This window comes from Sarcophilus harrisii, chromosome 1 (assembly GCF_902635505.1).
Source record: "Sarcophilus harrisii chromosome 1, mSarHar1.11, whole genome shotgun sequence".
Taxonomy (NCBI): Eukaryota; Metazoa; Chordata; class Mammalia; order Dasyuromorphia; family Dasyuridae; genus Sarcophilus; species Sarcophilus harrisii.
In genome coordinates, this window is record NC_045426.1 from 364,350,480 (window position 1) to 364,369,258 (window position 18,779).

Genomic DNA, 18,779 nt, shown 5'->3' on the forward strand with positions numbered 1-18,779 from the left:
TCCTTGAGGGCAGGGATGGTTTTGTTTTGCCTTTGCAGTCCCTGCACTTGGCACAGTGTCTGGCACACAGTGGGCATGGAATAACTTTTTAATTGATTGGAGGAGGAAAGTCATCTCTGTTGTTGTTTATTATACTCAAAAAGAACCATAACATCAGAGGTGATGCAAGTGAGTTGGATTTAAGTGAGGGAGGACTGCATGAAGATTTTAGTGGGTTCTTTCATGGGTAAATTTTTTTTAATATTGTTTTGCTCTTTGAAAGAGTCTTGGTTCTAGTTCTGTTTCTACCATGAATTAGTCGTGACTAGACACAATTCCATTAAGTTCTCTATACTCAGTTTTTCTTATCAGAAAATGAAGATCATAGCAATTGGCTTCCTTTGCTCATAATTTTTGTGAGGGCAGAATCAAAGAGTCATAGAATTTAGGAACCAGAGGACTCTTTGATAATCATTTTCTACAATACCTTCATCAATACTTAGGGAACAGGAGCTTTGCCTGGGAGGAGAAAGAGTGTAGAGTTAAGTGGGATAGTACCTTTAGAGTAATCAAGGAGTAGTGTGACAGCAAAGGGTATTTGTAGGATTGAAGAGAGAAGGCAGAAATTAGGATGAATTTAGAAAAGGCAGTGGGAAGGGTGGCAAATACTGATTTCTTCTGCCATTTTGGCTTTGGACTAGGACTGAGTCCATTATCAGAATAAATTTGAAAAGCTGTAAACTATGAGTTCTTCTAAACCTACTTACTCTTTCTGGCCTAAACTAGTCCAGTCCAAATCTTACAGTTCTGTCTGGCATCTCCTGGATACTGGAAGGAAATAGGAGGGAAAGAAAAGAAAATTAGGAGAGAAAGAAGAGGTGCTAGAGAAATCTTCACTGCTTTCAGGTACTAGAGAAATCTTCACTGCTTTCTTTTTTCTTCCTCTTTATTATGAATAGGATAGTTGGTCATGAAACTTGCCTATTCATAGGAACTTTCAGAATGTATCTATCTACTCCAGAGGGTGGCAAAACCATAGAATGGAGAGTTAGTTGGAATGCATTTTTGTTGTGGTTTAGTCATTTCAGCTGTGTCTCTGTAACTCCATTTGGCAAAAATACTAGGGTGGATTGTCATTTAAGTATTTGTCCAGGGTCACATAGCTAGTGAATGTCTAAGGTTGGATTTGAACTCAAATCTTCCTGACTCTGGACTCTAGAGGCCTGGTGTTCTATCCACTGTACCAGCTAGCTACCCTGGAAGGGATTTCAGAGACCTTCTAATCCAGAGATTCTCAACTTTTTTTTATCTTTCTACTCCAAAGGTGTCAAACATGTGGTCTGCTGACCCCAAGTACTGAGCACCTTCCAAGTGCTCCATCAGATTAAAATGTAATAGGGAAATATTTAAATAAGTAATAAATAAAAAATTTAAATAAAAATATGTTTATAACTGCTAATTTGTGGTTTTCTAAATCAACATGCAGCCCAAATAGAAACAAATCCATTTGTTAGCATTGTCTCCTCTAAAACTATTTTATGGACAACTCACACAGGACAAGTGCTCACAAGATGGTCAGGAAAAAAAGTGATATAAGGTCACTTCTCAAGGTCTCTTTTAAGAATTTTAGAATTGATTATATGACATGGGAGACACTGGTACAGGACCTTCCAGCATAGCGTGCCCTCCTCAGAAAAGGTACTGTGCTCTATAAGCAAAGCAGAATTAATTAGCTCAGAAAATATGTGCGATATGCAAAGTTAGAAAAGCTACCCTGAATGTTCATAGGGACTCTGTGTGCCCAACTTGCAGCAGAGCATTCTGAGCTCCTATTGATCTGATCATCCCCAGTTGGACACCTGAACTTGACTATAACATTTTGGTTCTCCTTGAGAATGAAGGGCAACAGCCAAACTAGATGATGAGCTTCGTGAGAGCAGGGTTGTCTCATCCATCCTTATATGCCCTACAGTATCAAACACAGAGCCTTCCACATAGCAGACCCTGAAAAAATATGTGGGATAGTTTATCTGAGGGCAATGAGATTTAGGCCTCAAGGGATTTCTTAAACTGAAAGCACTGCTGCCTGAGAACACTGGAATTTTCAAAGGTGAACTGAAGCTTAGTGTTATGATACATTGGGATTCCTTTCTCAAGACCAGAACTGGCTGGGGGCCAAAGAAGGCAAAGGATTTGTCTGTAACTTGGGGAAAGATGCAAATAAACAGAGCAGGGGCCCGTGGCCCTACCTACTGCTGCTCCGTTAGTCACTGCCCTCACCAACAAAAAAATCCTTTTCTTTCACCTGCTTTGGGTGGCACGTGATCCGTGAACATGCCTGATTACTGAAGGACTGTGAAGCAGCGAAATAGAAAGGGGCTGTAAATATTATCATCAATTTTCAAAATGTCAAATGGAAATTGGAATGTTTTCAGGAAGGTGTTGAGATGAATTAAATACCAATAAATCTTAGACTCCTCTTGTCACATTCTTGATCTGTTCTCTTAGGGTGTGTCTATCCATAACAAAGAAAAAAAGTGATCTATATTTGCAACTCAGGCACATTTTAAAGTACCTCCATGTTGAAAATCTGCAACTTTCTTTTAGTAAGTATTTTTGACAAAAAAAGAAATGTTGGTGGCTTGGGATTTTGTTTTGTTTTGTTTTGAGATTCTCTGTTGAGTAATAAATAAACCATAAAGTAGTACCAGTCTAAGTTGGAGGGAATTATTGTAATAATTCAGACTTTTATAAAGATTTTAAGGTTTATAAAATTTGAACCCTATGAAAGTAGTTTGATCGCTATTTTACAGATGAGGAACTTCTTAGTTAAGGGAGGTTAAGTAATATATCTAGCATCACATAACTAATAAGTGTCAGAGTCAGAACTTGAATCCAATTTTTCTTTTTGACTTTACAGTCTTGGCCCTTGCCATCAAACCATATTGAGTTCTAGGTTTAGCTTTCTTACAAGTTACTTTGAGTAAGTCAGTTCCCTTTTCTGGGACCATTTCTTTATTCAAGGAGTGATTTCTGTGGTTCCTACCCACTCTAACATGTCTTAGAGTAGCTTTCCGAGTAATCTTTGAGCCACTGAAATATTATCTTCTTGTCATTTTCTATATGTTTTCTCATTTGCATAGGTATTCTATCCCAAAAGCTTTTTTGTTGGGGGAGGAGAGGAAGAAAAATGCATTGTTTGAGGGATTTTCAGTGGATGTTGTTTCTGAACACAGTCTGTTCAGAATAATGTTATCATGATCCTTGTAGTTGACGACTAAAGACCAAACAGCTTTACAATGTGAAATCAAAAGTTTCTTCTTTGCCTGCTGGGTTTGGTGTCAAGGCTGGTTTTAATAGGAGTAGATTTTCACTTGAGTGATGGAATTTGAAGGGTGCCAGGAAGGATTCTCTGCCCTGAAAGACTGAGATTCTACTTTATTTGGCTTTAAAAGTTTTTCTTTGAAAATGCAAATGGTGGCCAAGCTAGTGGAAGATATGAATCTGGAGAGTTCTGCACTGCAGTAGGGCTAAAGCTGATCAGGTGTCTCCACTCAGTTTAACACAAATATGGTGAACCTCAGGAAATGAAGGGACTCTAGGATACCTCAGGAAGGTAAAAATGGCCCAAGAGAGGTGAGGGGAAAACCCAGAACATGTTAAAAATTTCTGTACCAATTAGGATTGAGATATGAGATGGCTCCAAAAGGATCATGCATTTCCAATCTGAGAGAGATAGAAGACACTCTCAAACAATGTCAACAAAAGTCAAATACTTAAGAGAATGTTTATATCTTCATGTGAATGAATTTGATCAGGCTATTTTCCTCTTAATAGTACTTGAGATAATTTCTAGGGGAATAAGGAGGAGGAGATGAAAGAAGGACTGGACATTGCTTAGAGATGACAGATTTTCAATCATGACATTTTAAGAGTGGAGAGAAGCCTTGGTAATAATGAATTTCAGGTGGGATATCATAATGGGGGACTCTGGAACTAATCATTGGGGAAAATGTGGTCACTGCTAGGTGGGAAGAAAAGGTAAAGAAATGAGACGTGGAGATTAAAGACAAAGTGTCTATCATAATTCTGTAGGACTGTCTCTAGTTGTAGGTTTAGAAAGAACATGAACCTAATAATCAGAGGGGAAAAATGCCTTTTAGATTTTGGAGGTCCTCCAATCAAGGAGGCAGGTAGGTGTTACACTGGATAGAGTGCTGAGTCTGCAGTTAGGAATCCTCTTCTCCCTGAGTTCAAATCTGACCTTGGATACTTAGTAACTATGTGATTCTGGCAAGTTACTTGATCCTGTTGGCTTCAGTTTGTTCATCTGTAAAATAAAGGAAATGGCAAATCATTATATTATCTTTGCCAAGAAAACCCAAATGGGGTCATAGAGAAGTTGACATAACCGAAAATGACTGAACAACAAAATTCACCGTACCCTCTATATAGACTATACACTTTGCCTAAAGTCAGCCTTTGCTGATAAAAACTTTACTTTGCTAGTCCTGGGAGATGATTGTTGAGAATAGAGCTTGAAGAATCACTAATTAGGTAATTTAGAATCATAGAATATTAGGTGGAGAATTCAGGACTAGTATAATACTCTTTCTACTACCCTATGCTGCCCCCCTTTTAATCCTGGTTTAGCAGTGAATGATTTTGCAATCTTGCACAAATGATTTCATTTTCTGAGCCCCATTTCCTCCATCTCTATAGGGAATACAATAGATGGAGTCAGGGCTTAGAGTTGGGAAGGCGTGAGTTCAAATCCTGTCTCATAGACTTACTAGCTTTGTGATCTCAGGACAATTATTTAGACTGTCTCAGTTTCTTTATCTGCAAAATGAAGGGATCCAATTCACTGGTCTCCAAGTTATGTTCCAGCCAACCTTAGTTGGTTGGCAACAAAACATTAAAGATTTATTGAGCACCTGCTATATTTGAAGTGCTGTGGTAGAGATGATGAAGTCTACAGAGATGAGCTAAACATGTTTTCTGTCCTCAGGGAGCTTATAGTCTGGTAAAGGGTAATTCAACGAATCCATGCATACAGGACTATAACATCTTTATTATGTACAAAGGGTAGCTACAAATAAACTGAGAAGTGAGGGCTAATGCAGAAAAGCACTATAAGGAAAAAAGCCTGAGATCCTGATTTCCAGTCAAAGTTTTGCCCTTATAACTGAGTCATCTTGGACAAGCCATTTAATGCCTCTGAGGTGATTTTCTCATTTCAATGTGTGTGGTAGAGTAGGAGAACCAGACTCAGAATCAAAAGACCTGGGCTTCAATTCTAAGTGGGGACAACTCACCTAATGTTACTTTTTAAACTCTTTTTTTTTTTTTTTTTTTTTTTTTTTTTTTTTTTTTTGCTGCACAAGGCAATTGGGGATGACTTGTTTAAGGTCACACAGCTAGTATTTAGTGTCTGATGCTGAATTTGAACTTAGAAACTCCTGACTCCAAGGCTGGTGCTCTAGTGATTGTGCCATCTTACTGAAAGTTTCTTGCTCTATCTACCTTGTAGCTTTTTTTATTTGTTTGCAAAGAAAGCATTTTGTAGATCTGAATGTTTCATACATTAGTTAGTGCAAGATACTTTTATTTCTGTGATGGGGGAAGAAGTAAGGGCATACAGAGAAGGAAGAATTTGAGCTGGGTCTTGGAGGAGGGTTGGAATCTCCAAATGGGTCAAATTTCTGAGTCATGGATGAACTGTAAGATGTTAGAGCTGGAGGGACCTTCGAGATCTTCTAGTCTGACCTTTTCATTTTATAGATGAGGGATATAACTGAGGGGAAACTATCATTGTCACAATCACCCACAGATTAGTAATAGAAACGAATAGCAGAGGAATGATGAATGATCTATTGATGGGTCTCAGTTGGGTCTCCAGTACTTTTTTAAGTGGTGGGAAATTTCTTTCATCAGAAATCTCTTTCAGTTATCTCATGATAAAGGATAAAGAACATAAAGGGAAGGGGGCAGCTTGTTGGGAAACATGCAACTAACCCTAACAGAAGGGTGAACCTTGAATATATGTCAGAAAGAGAGCATTTTGACTCCATATTTTGCCAAACTCTTTTTTTCTCTTGCAAAGTGCAATGGCCTTTCCCTCTAGAAAACATGCAGGTTGATTTGAAAGCAACATGGTCCTCACACACAAAGCCTGGGTTTTCAAAGCGGTTATCAATTTTGTTTCTGTTGTAGCTAGGTCTCCTAGTACAGACGAGTGTTTTGGAAGTGTCCTTAACTTCAATGAATCATGCAGGAGGGCCAATGACAACTATAGCAGCAATAAAGGCTGCACTGGGGAGTGCCTCTGCCTCCATCTCACTGCCCTTCTCATAAAGACCTAATGACACTTCAGATAGTGTTATTTACTGCCTATGGGAACACTTTATCCTGGCATTCAAGGCCCTCCACCATCCATCCCACCTGCCCTATCCAGATTTATCTCTCTTTCCTCCACTTGCTCATCCCTGAATCTGCAAAGCTGCTTCCCCTGTACTATGAGGGATGTAGAAGTAGCAGACAGGTTCCTAGACTGGAGTCAGGGGACCTAAATTCAAAATATGACTCTGCTATCATCTGTCAAGACATTTGACTCTTTGAGTATTTGTCTTCCCATCTCTGAAATGAGGGAATTAATACTTGTGCTGCACCTTCCAAAGGCTAAGGACAGGTTCTCAGAGCACTTCTTCAAAGACTGTTCCTGAGGTCGACATTGATCCATTAATGATTACTCTTGGGTCTAAGCATTTAGCCATCTTCTGTGTATCCATTTAACACCCATCTCTTCATCTTGTCTACAATGACAGAGAAGGTGTTTCAAGCACTTGGCTAAAATACAGGTATACCATGCCTATGCCATTTCTCTGTCATATCAGTTTAGTTATCAGAGCTGTCACAAAGAATTTTTGTTCCTAGGATAAGGGAAGAAATCAGAGGACAGCAGAGGATGGAATATGAAAAATAACTTATCTGGGATATAGCCAATAGAAAGATAAGTGTAGGCTGAGATGCCTGGAGGTTTCTCCCATCCAAAGATTGGTAGCTACAGGATCAAGAGGGATGGGGGACTGGGAGATAGGGATGTGGCCATAGGAAAGGAAGGGCATCTAGAGAACATGTTTATACCTTCTAATTTTTGTATCCTGAATTCTGTCCTACTTGTAATTCTGCTGATTTCCCTCTTAAAAAAGAAATGAGGTAAATAAGGCAGGACCTCTCCTTGATTATCCTCCACTTTTTCTTCCTACTTATCATTATTTATTGAACTCTCGGTTAAACTTAGTACTATTTCTTAAAAAATTGTATCCCAGTACAATTTCTATTGCCTGTAGAGAAGCCTACCCAAGTACACTCCACTAATGTATTAATGGTTAATAATTGTTTAATTGTATGACCCTTCTGGACATAATTTAATGGGAGAGGGATAGTTCCTTAATAATCCAAAGTAATGAACTTCTCATGGTAGCTTTTCAGGCAGGCAGGGGATGGGTGTGGGAGGGGGATATGTCTGAGATGATGGGATATCCAAGTGCCCCTAAAATTATACCATATTGATGCTCCCTGTTTTTTACCAAGTCGGTTTTATGGGAGTTGTAGAAAAAAGGCAGACTACAGAAATGTAAAAAACAGACCAAATGTAAGTGAAGATGATAAAATCTGGATGGAATAAAGATAGAGAATTCTCTTGATTTTGGTAACATGAACTGTATCACAAAAACATATCTCTTTTCAGGCCTTGAAGTCATCCAAACCATTCTTAGGTGGAATTTAGATTGGGGGGGGGAATAGAGGGGGAGTTGTCTGATGAGACTGCAGGGATGAGTGATGATTCTCACACTTATTTTCCCTTTATTACCAATCTGCAAAAAGGAAACGTTAATGATTTTAATTACCTGGTTGGGTTAATACATCATGTAAATGATGATTTGAGATAGAAAATGCAAAGTAATCACCTTTTCCAGAGGGAAGCTTTCTCTTTTGGCCCTCCCACCAACCTGCCCACCAACATGGGCACCCATTTCCTTTTCCAATGGATCTTGGCTTCCTGAGAGGCAGACAGGGCACAGGCATCCCTGAATGAGTAGAAATGGAAAAGAAACACTTCTTCAAACACTCCTCCTATCCTTGGCAAACTCCATACGCCATTCAAACTCCTCCAACAGAATGTGAGCAAGGGGCAGTGAGAGAATCTGTGAATCCTTCCAGTTTCCCTCCATGGTCTCGTCAGTCCAGCAAACAGGACTGATTATTCCTCAATTTGTTCCAACCTGAAAATAGAGACAGATAAAGGGAAAATATTCTGGGAACAATGCCAAGCCAAAGGCATTAAATTATTAAGTGATCTGTATCTGGATAATGGATTTATGCCCTTTAACAACTTTAAGAGAAATATAATGTTTTTCAATACCCTCTTTTAGGGAGCCTCTTATAAATGAACTGTCTGTTTTATTAGTATTAAAGAAAATGAGGATTGACTTCTGGCTTCTAGGGAAGGGTATTATCTGCAGATTTTTCCTTTAGTGTTAGGGAAATTAACAACATGGAATAATCAACACTTTTTTTTCTAAAGACACTTTACATGATACCATATAATACATTGGAAAATGTATAACTATCCATCAAGGTAGCTCTTGGGAAAAAATAATTAGAAGCCACACAACCAGAGCTGGGGAAGATTAGAGCTAAAATTAGACATTGTGAAGTTGTTTTTAGATTGCTTAGGAATTGACGCTGGCTGTTTTATTGAATAATGGTACTTTGAGGGAAGGCTAAGAGACATGGTGGAAGCTCTCTCAAAATCAGCTCTGGTGGAGAGCTAATGTTTGAAGACATCTGAATTCTTCGACAGTAGAGGAGCTTCAGGGCTGTAGGATGGGGTGCCTTCTCTCTCTTGTCTAAAATTCAGAGATAACCCCTAGAGTAGGTTTGTTTCTCTACTCCCCCCCCCCATCCCCTTTATCATTTCGCTGGCTCTCCTCTTCTCACAAAGATTTGGTCCATATTGCCAATTGCAGATTGGCTGGAGATTGCTGGAGGAGAGGGGAAAAGGGTGTATTTTTGTTGGTGAGGAAGGGATAGGAAAGCGAGGAATGGGTACATTCACCAGAGCTGAGGAGAATGGATAAAGATGTCCATCTGTCTCCCTTGCAAACATTCTTATTGTACAAAACTAGAGTTTTTAAAAACTGCCATCTGAACTCAGAGAGGCTCACACACTCTCATTTGTATCTTAACCTCCTGGAGACACTGAGGCAGCAGGAAGGTAGATGGCCTTTGTGAGTGACTTCTGATGTTTGGGGCCCTGAATTTCCCCTTGGCAGCTCAGCACTGGGGTCTGGATGTGTTGCCCCTATTGAGTGAGGGATCCATGAGGAGGGGAATACCAGTGGGTAGAATAAGGGAGGAGGAAGAATAACTGCAACCCAATATTTTATGGTGGAACATAACCACTGCCTGCCTAAGCAGAAAAGTAGGTCCACCCCACCCTGGTGCAGGAGGCTGGCCAGTAATTCCAAAAGCAGAGGACGAGCTGTGCAGCATGTAGTCTGGCAAAGTTTGGGGCTGGAGCAAAGCCCCTTTGGGAGGGGCTCACACTCAGGGTTACTCTCAGCAGGGTGGTACAATAGACCCCTGGAAAAATACAACTTGACCCTTGGAGAAAGACCAAAGAAACATAAATTTAGATCTGGAAAGAGACCTTAGTGGCCATGTAGTCCAACTCTCTCACTTTACAGATAAGGAAACTGAGGCTTAGAGGGATAAATAGGGTAGTCATATAAAAGGTGTTGACTATTTTCCAAATCATAGGTATAAAGCTGTAAGGAACCTTATAGGGAGAGATGAAAGGATGAAAGGAGGAAGAAAGGACAGAAAAAAAGAGGGAGAGAGTGGGAAAGAAGGAAGGAAAGAGGGAAGAAGAGAGGGAAGGAATAAAGAAAAGAAGCAAGAAAGGAGGGAAAGAGGAAAGGAGGAAAGAAGGGAGAGAGAAAGGAAAGAAGAAAAGAAGGAAAGGAAGAAAAGAAGGAAGGAAGGAAAGAAGGAAGGAAGAAAAGAGGAAGGAAAGAAAGGAAGGAAAACAGGAGAGAGGGAAAGAAGGAAGGGAGGAAAGAGAAAAGAAGCTGGAAGGGAAAGAAGAAAAGAGGAAGGAAGGGAGAGAGAAAAGAAGGAAAGATAAAAGGAGAAAGAAAAAGGACAAAAGGAAGAAAAGAAGAAAGGAAGAAAACTGGAAGGAAAGAAAGGAAGAAAGAGGAAAGAAGGAAGGAAAGAAGCATTAATTAAGCATTCATGTACCAGGGACTATACTAAGTGCTTTACAAATATTATCTCATTTGATCCTCACAACAACCTTGGGACATAGGTGCTATTACTAACTCACATTTTGCAGTGGAGGAAACTGAGGAGGCAGGCAAGAGGTTAAGTGACTTGACCAGTCTCACATCAGTAACTAGCAAAGATATAGTCCCTGACTGTAAGTTCTGAAAGAATTTGTTTCATTAAGAAAAATGAGCATTTATTCATAATCATTCATATGAATGGCTTCAGGACTAGTACTATGAAGAAGGCTATGGTGATGATGATGTTCCTGCAATTAGCTCAGCTAGTAACTTCGCCTTACCTGGGGCAAGGAGAGGAACATTATCTAGCCCATAGGTCAATGTAATAACCAATATTCCCAAAACCTTGTTTTCTCACTATGCCATTACATGGCATCTTATCTAACGATGAGCACCTGGCCAAAAGATGGATAAAAGAAGATGATCCAGGAAACTTGGCTCATCTTCAAACTGAGTAATCAGCCTCCCAGTAATTTAAAATCAAGTGTGCCCTTAAAAGTCCATTTCAATGAAAGCTCTTTCTTACCTGATAGCAAACAGCTCAGCATCTCTTATTTATTCAGTCTCTATTGGATCAGAGAGTCCAAGTTGGACCCTTCTGAGAGAAGCAGGACTTTGGAATCCAACTTTCAGCTACAAAGTGACTACAAGTGACAGCTTAAAATCTAAGTGAGAAAAGTTTGACAAAATAAAGAAAATTACCACATGACTTACATAATAATGATTGGTGGTTTTCTAAGTCAATATGCAGGGAAGCATTTCTATTGGACTTTGAAACCACTGATAGATGACATCAGTCAGAGAATCTGGAAGAAGTTTTGGGAGCCATCAACATCAATTTCAACCCTCTCATTTTAAAGTTGAGAAAGTTAAATGACTTGCCTAGGATGACACAACTAGTAACTAAGACAGGATTTGAACTCAACCTTTGGCTCCAAGTCCAGCACTCTCTACTCATATCTCCACCTAGTTGTTGTTGTTTAGCCATCCTGGTCATGTCCAATTCTTCCTTCATTTTGGGATTTTCTTGGCAAAGTTACTGGAGTGATCTGCCATTTCCTTCTCCAGCTCATTTTACAGATGGAAAAACTGAGGCCACCAGAGTTAAGTGACTTGTCCAGAGTCAAATAGCTAATGTCTGAAGAAGGATTTGAACTCAGGAAAATGAGCCTTCCTTCTTCAGGCCCAGCACTCTGTGCACTATTTTACCATCTAGCTGCCCCATCACCTTAGGTACATCATTTAATAGTGGTTGATTGATGAAGCAGGATTTTAGCACAGCTATAGTATTTTTAAAGGTAATCTAGACCAGTGGCAAAAATTGAATAATTTTTGCTGCTAGGGAGGCTAAAACTGGTAAATTGCTACATTTCAGCATTTGGAACTGCAAATATGACTAAGTCTGAAAGATGTTGTGATTAGATCAGAGTGATTACCGTGACCTCCCCTGCCTCAGAGGAGAACCATCAGTCCAGATCAGGAAAATGGAGCAGGTCAAAGCTTCCATGCCAATCAGTGCTGTGATTGAATGAATGGCCACTGCATTATCAGTCTGGGTGAGAGAGGGAAATCCATTATCTAAGCAAATAAAGATAAGAATAACCAATCATTTATAACAACTGCTTTGTTTGTTGTTGAGTCATGTTTGCCCCTTTGTGATTCCATTTGAGGTTTTCTTGGCAAAGATACTGGAGGGATTTGCCATTTCCTTCTCTGACTCACTTTACAAATGAGGAGACCGAGGCAAACAGAGTTAAGTGACTTTTCTGGAGTCACACAGCTTGTAAATGTCGGAGAACAGGTTTGAACTCAGGAAGACGAGTCTTTCTGATTCCAAGTTCATCCACTGCATTACCTAGCTGCCCCAATAACAGCTAATATTTATATAATATATCCTATTTGTCAAGCACCATATTAAACACTTTGCAGTTATTTCTCATTTGATCCTCACAACAACCTGTGAGGAAGTTGCTATTATTGTCCCCATTTTCAAGATTATGAAATTGAGGCAGAGGTTAAGTGATTTGACCAATGTCTCACAGTTAGTAAATGTCTGAGGCTGGATTCCGCAGGTATTCCTGATTTAAAGTGCTGCCTCAGTTACTGAGTATAATCATGTGCAGTCTTGGGTTCAAGTGTGAACATTTGCATAAGACTTTCTTCACTGGTAGAAAGAATGATTTCTTTATGGTCTGTATCTCAGATTTAGATTGCAGAGAGTCTGGGAAAGGAGAAATTCATTTTTCTGACATCAGACCTTGAAGAAGTACATAAATAGTTCCAGGTTTCCTTCAGACAGAGGCTCCTGAAGGGAAAGAAAGCCTCTAAAATGAGCTGGCGTGTGGAAGAAGTAGGTACCTGACACGTTGAGCGTTGTCCCAGATTTGCTGCTTGCTATACTAGAGACTTAGAAGAATTCTCCAGCCCCAAATTTGGAAATATTCTTCTATGTGCCCATATTTCCCCAGCTTCTTTATCTCCCTCCTAAAGAGATCCTGGAACTACTTGTATCTCCCTCAAAGTTCAAAGCCAAAATAATGAATCTTTCTTCTCCCAATTTCTCCTTAACAGATTAAACTCAAGCAGGTGTGGTAAGCACAGTTATGGTGATCATTCTCTCCACCAATGAGGAAAGTCTTATGCTAATGTGCAAACTTGAATCCTGGGTTATAAATGCCAGTGGGTTAATGGAAGCTAGACAAACTAGCAATGATCTATCTACCCACAACCCCAGATTGATTACGACTATCCTTGCTTTTGTAGGGAACATTTGATACTTGATACTCATGACGAACAGGCAGATGTTATTTTAAAAAATAATATTAATAGCTTTTTATTTTTCAAAATACATGCAACGATAGTTTTCAACATCTATCCTTGCAGAACCTTGTGTTCCAGATTTTTTTTTTCCTCCCTCTCTCTTTCTCCCTCCCCTATACAGCAAAAAATTCAGTATAGGTTAAACATGTGTAATTCTTCTAAACATATTTCTACATTTGTCATGCTGCACAAGAAAAATCAGATCAAATGGGAGAAAAATGAAAAATGAAAAAAAAAAGCAAACAAATAAACAACAAAATTAAGAAAGGTGAAAATACTGTGCTGTGATCCACATTCAGTCTCCACAGACCACTCTCTGGATGCAGATGGCTCTTTCAATCACAAATCTATTGGAATCAGGAAGATATTATTCCCCCCCCCCCTTTTTTTTTTTTTGAGTTAGTCATTTCTCAGTCTGGCTCTTCATGAACTCATTTGAGATTTTCTTGGCAAAGATGACTGGAATGGTTTGCCATTTCCTTCTCCAACTCATTTTACAGATGAGGAAACTGAGGTACACAGAGTTAAGTGACTTAGACTCACCCAACTAGTAAGTGCCTGAGGAGCGATTTGAAGATGAGTTTTCCTGTTTCCAGGCTCCCCAGTCCCTATCCACTGTACCATGTAGCGGCCCCTTATTCCCACTTTACAAATGAGAGATCTGAAGCCAGAGAATGGAATGTATTTGTCCAAGGCCAGCAACAATAGCAAGATACAGCTACTTAATGACAGAATCAGGATCAGACCCTTCAGTTCTCTTCACAGCTGGCTCAGTGCTCTTACCCAGGAGAGTGATGATGGGCCCTTGGACCTTTTCTCCAAGTTCTGCGCTTTCCCTCTTCTTTCAAAATATTCCAGCCCCCCTCCCCCCTTTCCAGACAAGCTCTCCCCTGCTCCCCACTCCCATCTCAAATCAAAGCCTACCCTCAGGAAAGAATCTGAAAAACTCATTCAAGCTGAGTACAACCCCTCCTTGGGCAGGTCGTATTTTAATGATAATTAAAACTTAAAGCCAAAGGATTAAACCTCTAATTGATGTATTTCCTGAATTATCCAGTAGGGTGGGGAAAAGGGATAGAAGGGAGGGGTCCAAGACTTAACCAGCTCTCTGGAAATCTTACCAAGTAGGCCGTAGGCTGACTCCTTTTCTGCCTACCCCACCCTACCCAACTTCCAGGCATCTCTATCCCCTCCCTGCAGATTCTGGCAAAACATTCCTCAAACTATTCACTCAGCTTTTCCTCTCATGGAGCAGAGAATTTCCTTTGTGCAGGGGCCAGCATATTAATCACATGTAGTTATTAGTTCATTGGGTCACACTGAATTTTTTTTTTTTAAATGGCTAAGACACTGAGGCTTGGCACAAAGGATGTTATGGCAAGATGTGGTTGACTGCTGTTTTAATTCCATGGAAATGGGACTTTTTGGGATTTGGGCTTTCAGCTCCTCCATTTTTTACCCTACTAGTTTTAAACTTATTTTTTTTTTTTGCTGTCTTTCTACATTGAATCCTCCAATTTGAAGGAGTCATATCATTTTCTTCTAAAAGTCTATATGGACTATGTTCTCCCTCCAAGACTTTTACTTCCATGGGAATTTAATAAATGTTTACTGAATTGAATGATATGCTCCTGTCACTTGTATAAGTATGTTGTGTTTAGTACTTAGTAAGAGTTTGCCAGGAGCAGGAATACAGGGTGCTGAGTTGAGAAAACTTGAGTGTTTTGTCACCAGGAGGAGTGTGAAGACTGAAAGAGAATTTTCTTCATATCCACTTGTTGCTAAATAGCAGTCAGTAACTATATTATACTAATAAGAACAATCTGTATTTGGTCAGTGAATGAAAGAAAGAAAGAATGAATGCTTGGGTGTAATCCCTCCTCTCTCCAGCAATGCAGATTGCAGCCCTTCACTAAACTAAGCAAATCTTCGCGATGAGCTTCTATGTCTGAACAATTATGTAACTCTAAGACTAGCTTAGTGCTGATCTTCTCTTAAGGTTTAATTTTGTTAGACAGACAATATAGACCATCAGTGAATTGTCCTTAATAATAATCAACATTTTATGTGGCACTTTAGAATTTGCAAAGCAGCTTCTCATAACTCACACCAACCCTAGAATATAGATGCTATAAACATAAACATTCCCATTTTACAGACGAGAAATGACCCTGAGAAAAGTTAAGTCACTTGCTTTTACCTACTCAAAGACACGTAGCTAAGTAAGTGTCAGAGACAAGATTTAAATCCAGTACTTCCCTGATTCCTAGTCTAGCACTTTATCTATCATAGTGTGTTTGGCAAAAGTTTTAAGAATTCCTAAACATATCCAGGGCTATGGCCAACCTAGTTGGAACCAATTTGTGAAAATTGATTATTAAATTTTCAGTGTGAGCACTTCTACCTCAGAAATGGACAAATGCCACTAATCAAGACTTGATTTATTGTTTTGTTGATTTTCTAGACTTAAGAAGTAATTTCATGACACTCATTTCAAACAGGCAGATATAATTATTCCCACTTTACAAATAAGGAATTTGAGGCCCAGAGAATGGAACTGGTTTGCTCATAGAAAATGTTGATGCATAGATTAAACTTCATAGGATTCCTTGCTTTGGAGAACTGGTTGGGAAACACTTACCAGTCACCCATGAAGATAATCTTTAGGATTATCTAAAGTTACCTCCCAACCATACTGAGGCATCATAGTAAAACCTTAGGGGAGGAATGAATCAATGAACAATAATAACAGTCACTGACCTTTAGACATCATTTTAAAGTTTACAAAGTGTTATACTCTCATTCCATCCTCGCATTGACTCTGTTAGAATTCAAAAATAGGTTTTTTTCCTGATTCCAAGAATGTTACATCTACTGGGCAGCTAGGTGGTGCCCTAGTGCATAGAAGTCAGGAATCATCATCTTGGGTTGAAATCTGGCCTCAGACACATTCCATCTGGGTGATCTTGGACAAGTCACTTAAGCCCATTTGCCTTAGTTTTCCCTGTTATATGAGCTGGAGAAGGAAATGGCAAAACACTCCAGTATCTTGGCCAAGAAAACCTCAAGTGAGGTCACAAAGTTGGAAACAACTGAAAAATAATTTAACAACACAATGTCTAATATATCAGCTGAATCTATTATGTATATGTATATTATATAATATATACATATACACACATATACTATATATTGTAGATAAATATATAATCTAATACATATATATATATAATTATATATAATTTTAGAAAAATATTCCTCCCATCTGCCTTAGACCTATTTATAAATATGCCAAATTTTGAACATTGTGGAATGGTAGAAACTATCATTCTAGATGAGTTCTAAAACTAAGTTCATTAGTATCTTACTGTATGCCCTTGGCAAACATATCATCTCTCTAGGTCTCAGTTTTTTCATCTGAAAAACTTCGGACAGAAATGACTTTCAAAGCCAAAATTGGTGACCAAGTAATATGCTGATAAGATAGATAAGACTATGTTTGGAGAGCTGATCCATATTTAGTTAAATATAGCTCTGATCACCCCCAACTTTTAGGTTAAATTGATTTTTCCATAACTTCTGGATGCTGAAGTATGGGCCTTCATCTTTGGACCAATATCCTATCATAGTCAGGATGCTGATGGATGCATATAGGGCTTACTTTATACTTACATGTGGCCAACTCCAATCTTTAAATGTTTGTTGAATTGATAAATTGAACTGAATTGAATTCAAACTCTGCACCATAACACATTCAAATTGCAGAAATTAAAGTTGAAAAATTGAACTGAATTGAATTCAAACTCTGCACCATAACACATTCAAATTGCAGAAATTAAAGTATCTGTTATATGAAAAGCACTGTGCTAGATACTGAGGAGATAAAGAAGAAAAAAATATCATTCCTGAACTGCAAGAATTTATCTACATAATTTTTGTTTTATATCACTTTTATTTCTTAATGCTTTCCTTATAAAAAAGGATTTTGTTTTTTTGGGGGGATTAAACCAGTTCTTGCATTACCAACTAACATACTGTTGCGTGACAGTATATTTTATATTCCAAAGCCATAGTTTCATCCCTCCAATAAAGGCAGGAAGGTGAATTTTCTGAGCTCTGTACTATATTAGAAAGCTGGCCTCTAAGCATAAGACTTGGATTAACAATGAAGATACTGGCTTACTGACTCTGGGCAAGTCACATAACTTCTCAGTAGAGCATTATGCAACTCTCAAGAATAACAAGTTGCAGAAAATGTGCCAATCTATATTGGTAGAGTAAGTTTCTTCCTCTGAGAGTTTCCTATTTCAGTGAAATAACAGATCTTGTTCCTAACTGTAGAGCTAAATTTAGCTATTTTAATTACAAAGCACTCTGTTTTATTGGGTTTATTTTACTTACATCGATGTAATCATTTTGCTATTGTTTTATAGGTTCTGCTTACTTCACTTTGTATCAGTAGTTCATAGATTTTTCTGAATTATTCATATCTATCATTTCTTATGGCTCAGTAATATTCCATTACATTCATGAACCACAATTTGCTGAGACATTTTTCTCATTGATGGCTATTTACTTTGTTTCTAGTTCCATACTACCATAAATAGTCAATAGTTGCTTTGAGTATATTGATATATATGGTACTTTTATTTGGGGGTCATATCCTATTTGTAGAATATCTAAGTCAAATTGTATGGATAGTTTTCTTTTAGCATAATTCCAAATTGCTTTTCAAAATGACTGAGCCAATTCTTAGCTCTGTCAACAGTATATTTATGTGATTGTGTTTCCAGAGCCCTTCTAAAGTTGGCTATTTATATTTTTCATCATCTTCACCAATATACTGGATAAAAATTGAAATTTCAGAATGGTTTGGATTTGTATTACTCTTGTTACTAGTGATCTGGAATAATTTTCTTAGTGATTGAGAGTTTGTAAAGCTTTTGAGAACTATTTGCCCATATACTTCAACTACTTATTTATCACAAGGGAATGGCTCTTGGGGTGTGTGTGTGTGTATGAAATAGATCATTTTATTAATTCGTTATAGATCTTATATCTCAGATCCTTATGAGAAATATTTTATACAAAGATTTTTCTCCCAATCAACACCTTTCCTTCTTATCTTAACTGCAATGATTTTTTTATGTATACAAAAGATTTTCAATTTCATGTAATTGAAATTATTTTATCTTTTTAAATCTCCTCTACCCTTGTTTGGTTAAGGATTAGTAGCTCCCAATCTAAGAATAGGGATAAGATATGTTTACATGTGACCATTATTGAAGGTATAATATAGTAAGTGTAAAGTATAGGTCCAAAGTACTAGAAGAAATTTGAGGAAAGAGCCATTCCTGAATTGCCAGTTCTATTTTGTTAGCATAGAACCTTTCTGTTTCCAAATAAAATTAGATTTCTACTCTTTAAACCAAGTTAAAAAAAAAAAACTGGAATCATTTTTCTACATACCAGCTTTTTAAATTCTTGAAGATAGTGATGTAAGCCTGTGATTTCCTTTATCTAGCTCCCTTTCTTTTCCTAAGTAGACCTTCATATGGAACGTGTCCTCTTGCTATTCTGGTTGCCTTATTTTGGAGGCTCTCTAACTTACCAATGTCCTTCCCA

General features: G+C 38.3%; 1 protein-coding gene and 1 long non-coding RNA gene across 2 annotated transcripts in view; one reads left to right on the forward strand and one right to left on the reverse strand.

Annotated features, from left to right (window-relative positions):
• ZBTB7C (zinc finger and BTB domain containing 7C) overlaps positions 1-18,779 on the forward strand; it is a 565,868-nt gene that overhangs the window by 258,823 nt on the left and 288,266 nt on the right. The gene's annotated exons all lie outside the window — the stretch shown is intronic.
• On the reverse strand, positions 7,660-11,988 carry LOC116420519. Its single transcript, XR_004230860.1, has 3 exons — positions 11,771-11,988; positions 10,861-10,999; positions 7,660-8,267 (listed from the first exon to the last, which is right to left on the reverse strand). It is a non-coding gene; the product is annotated as an uncharacterized LOC116420519 (long non-coding RNA).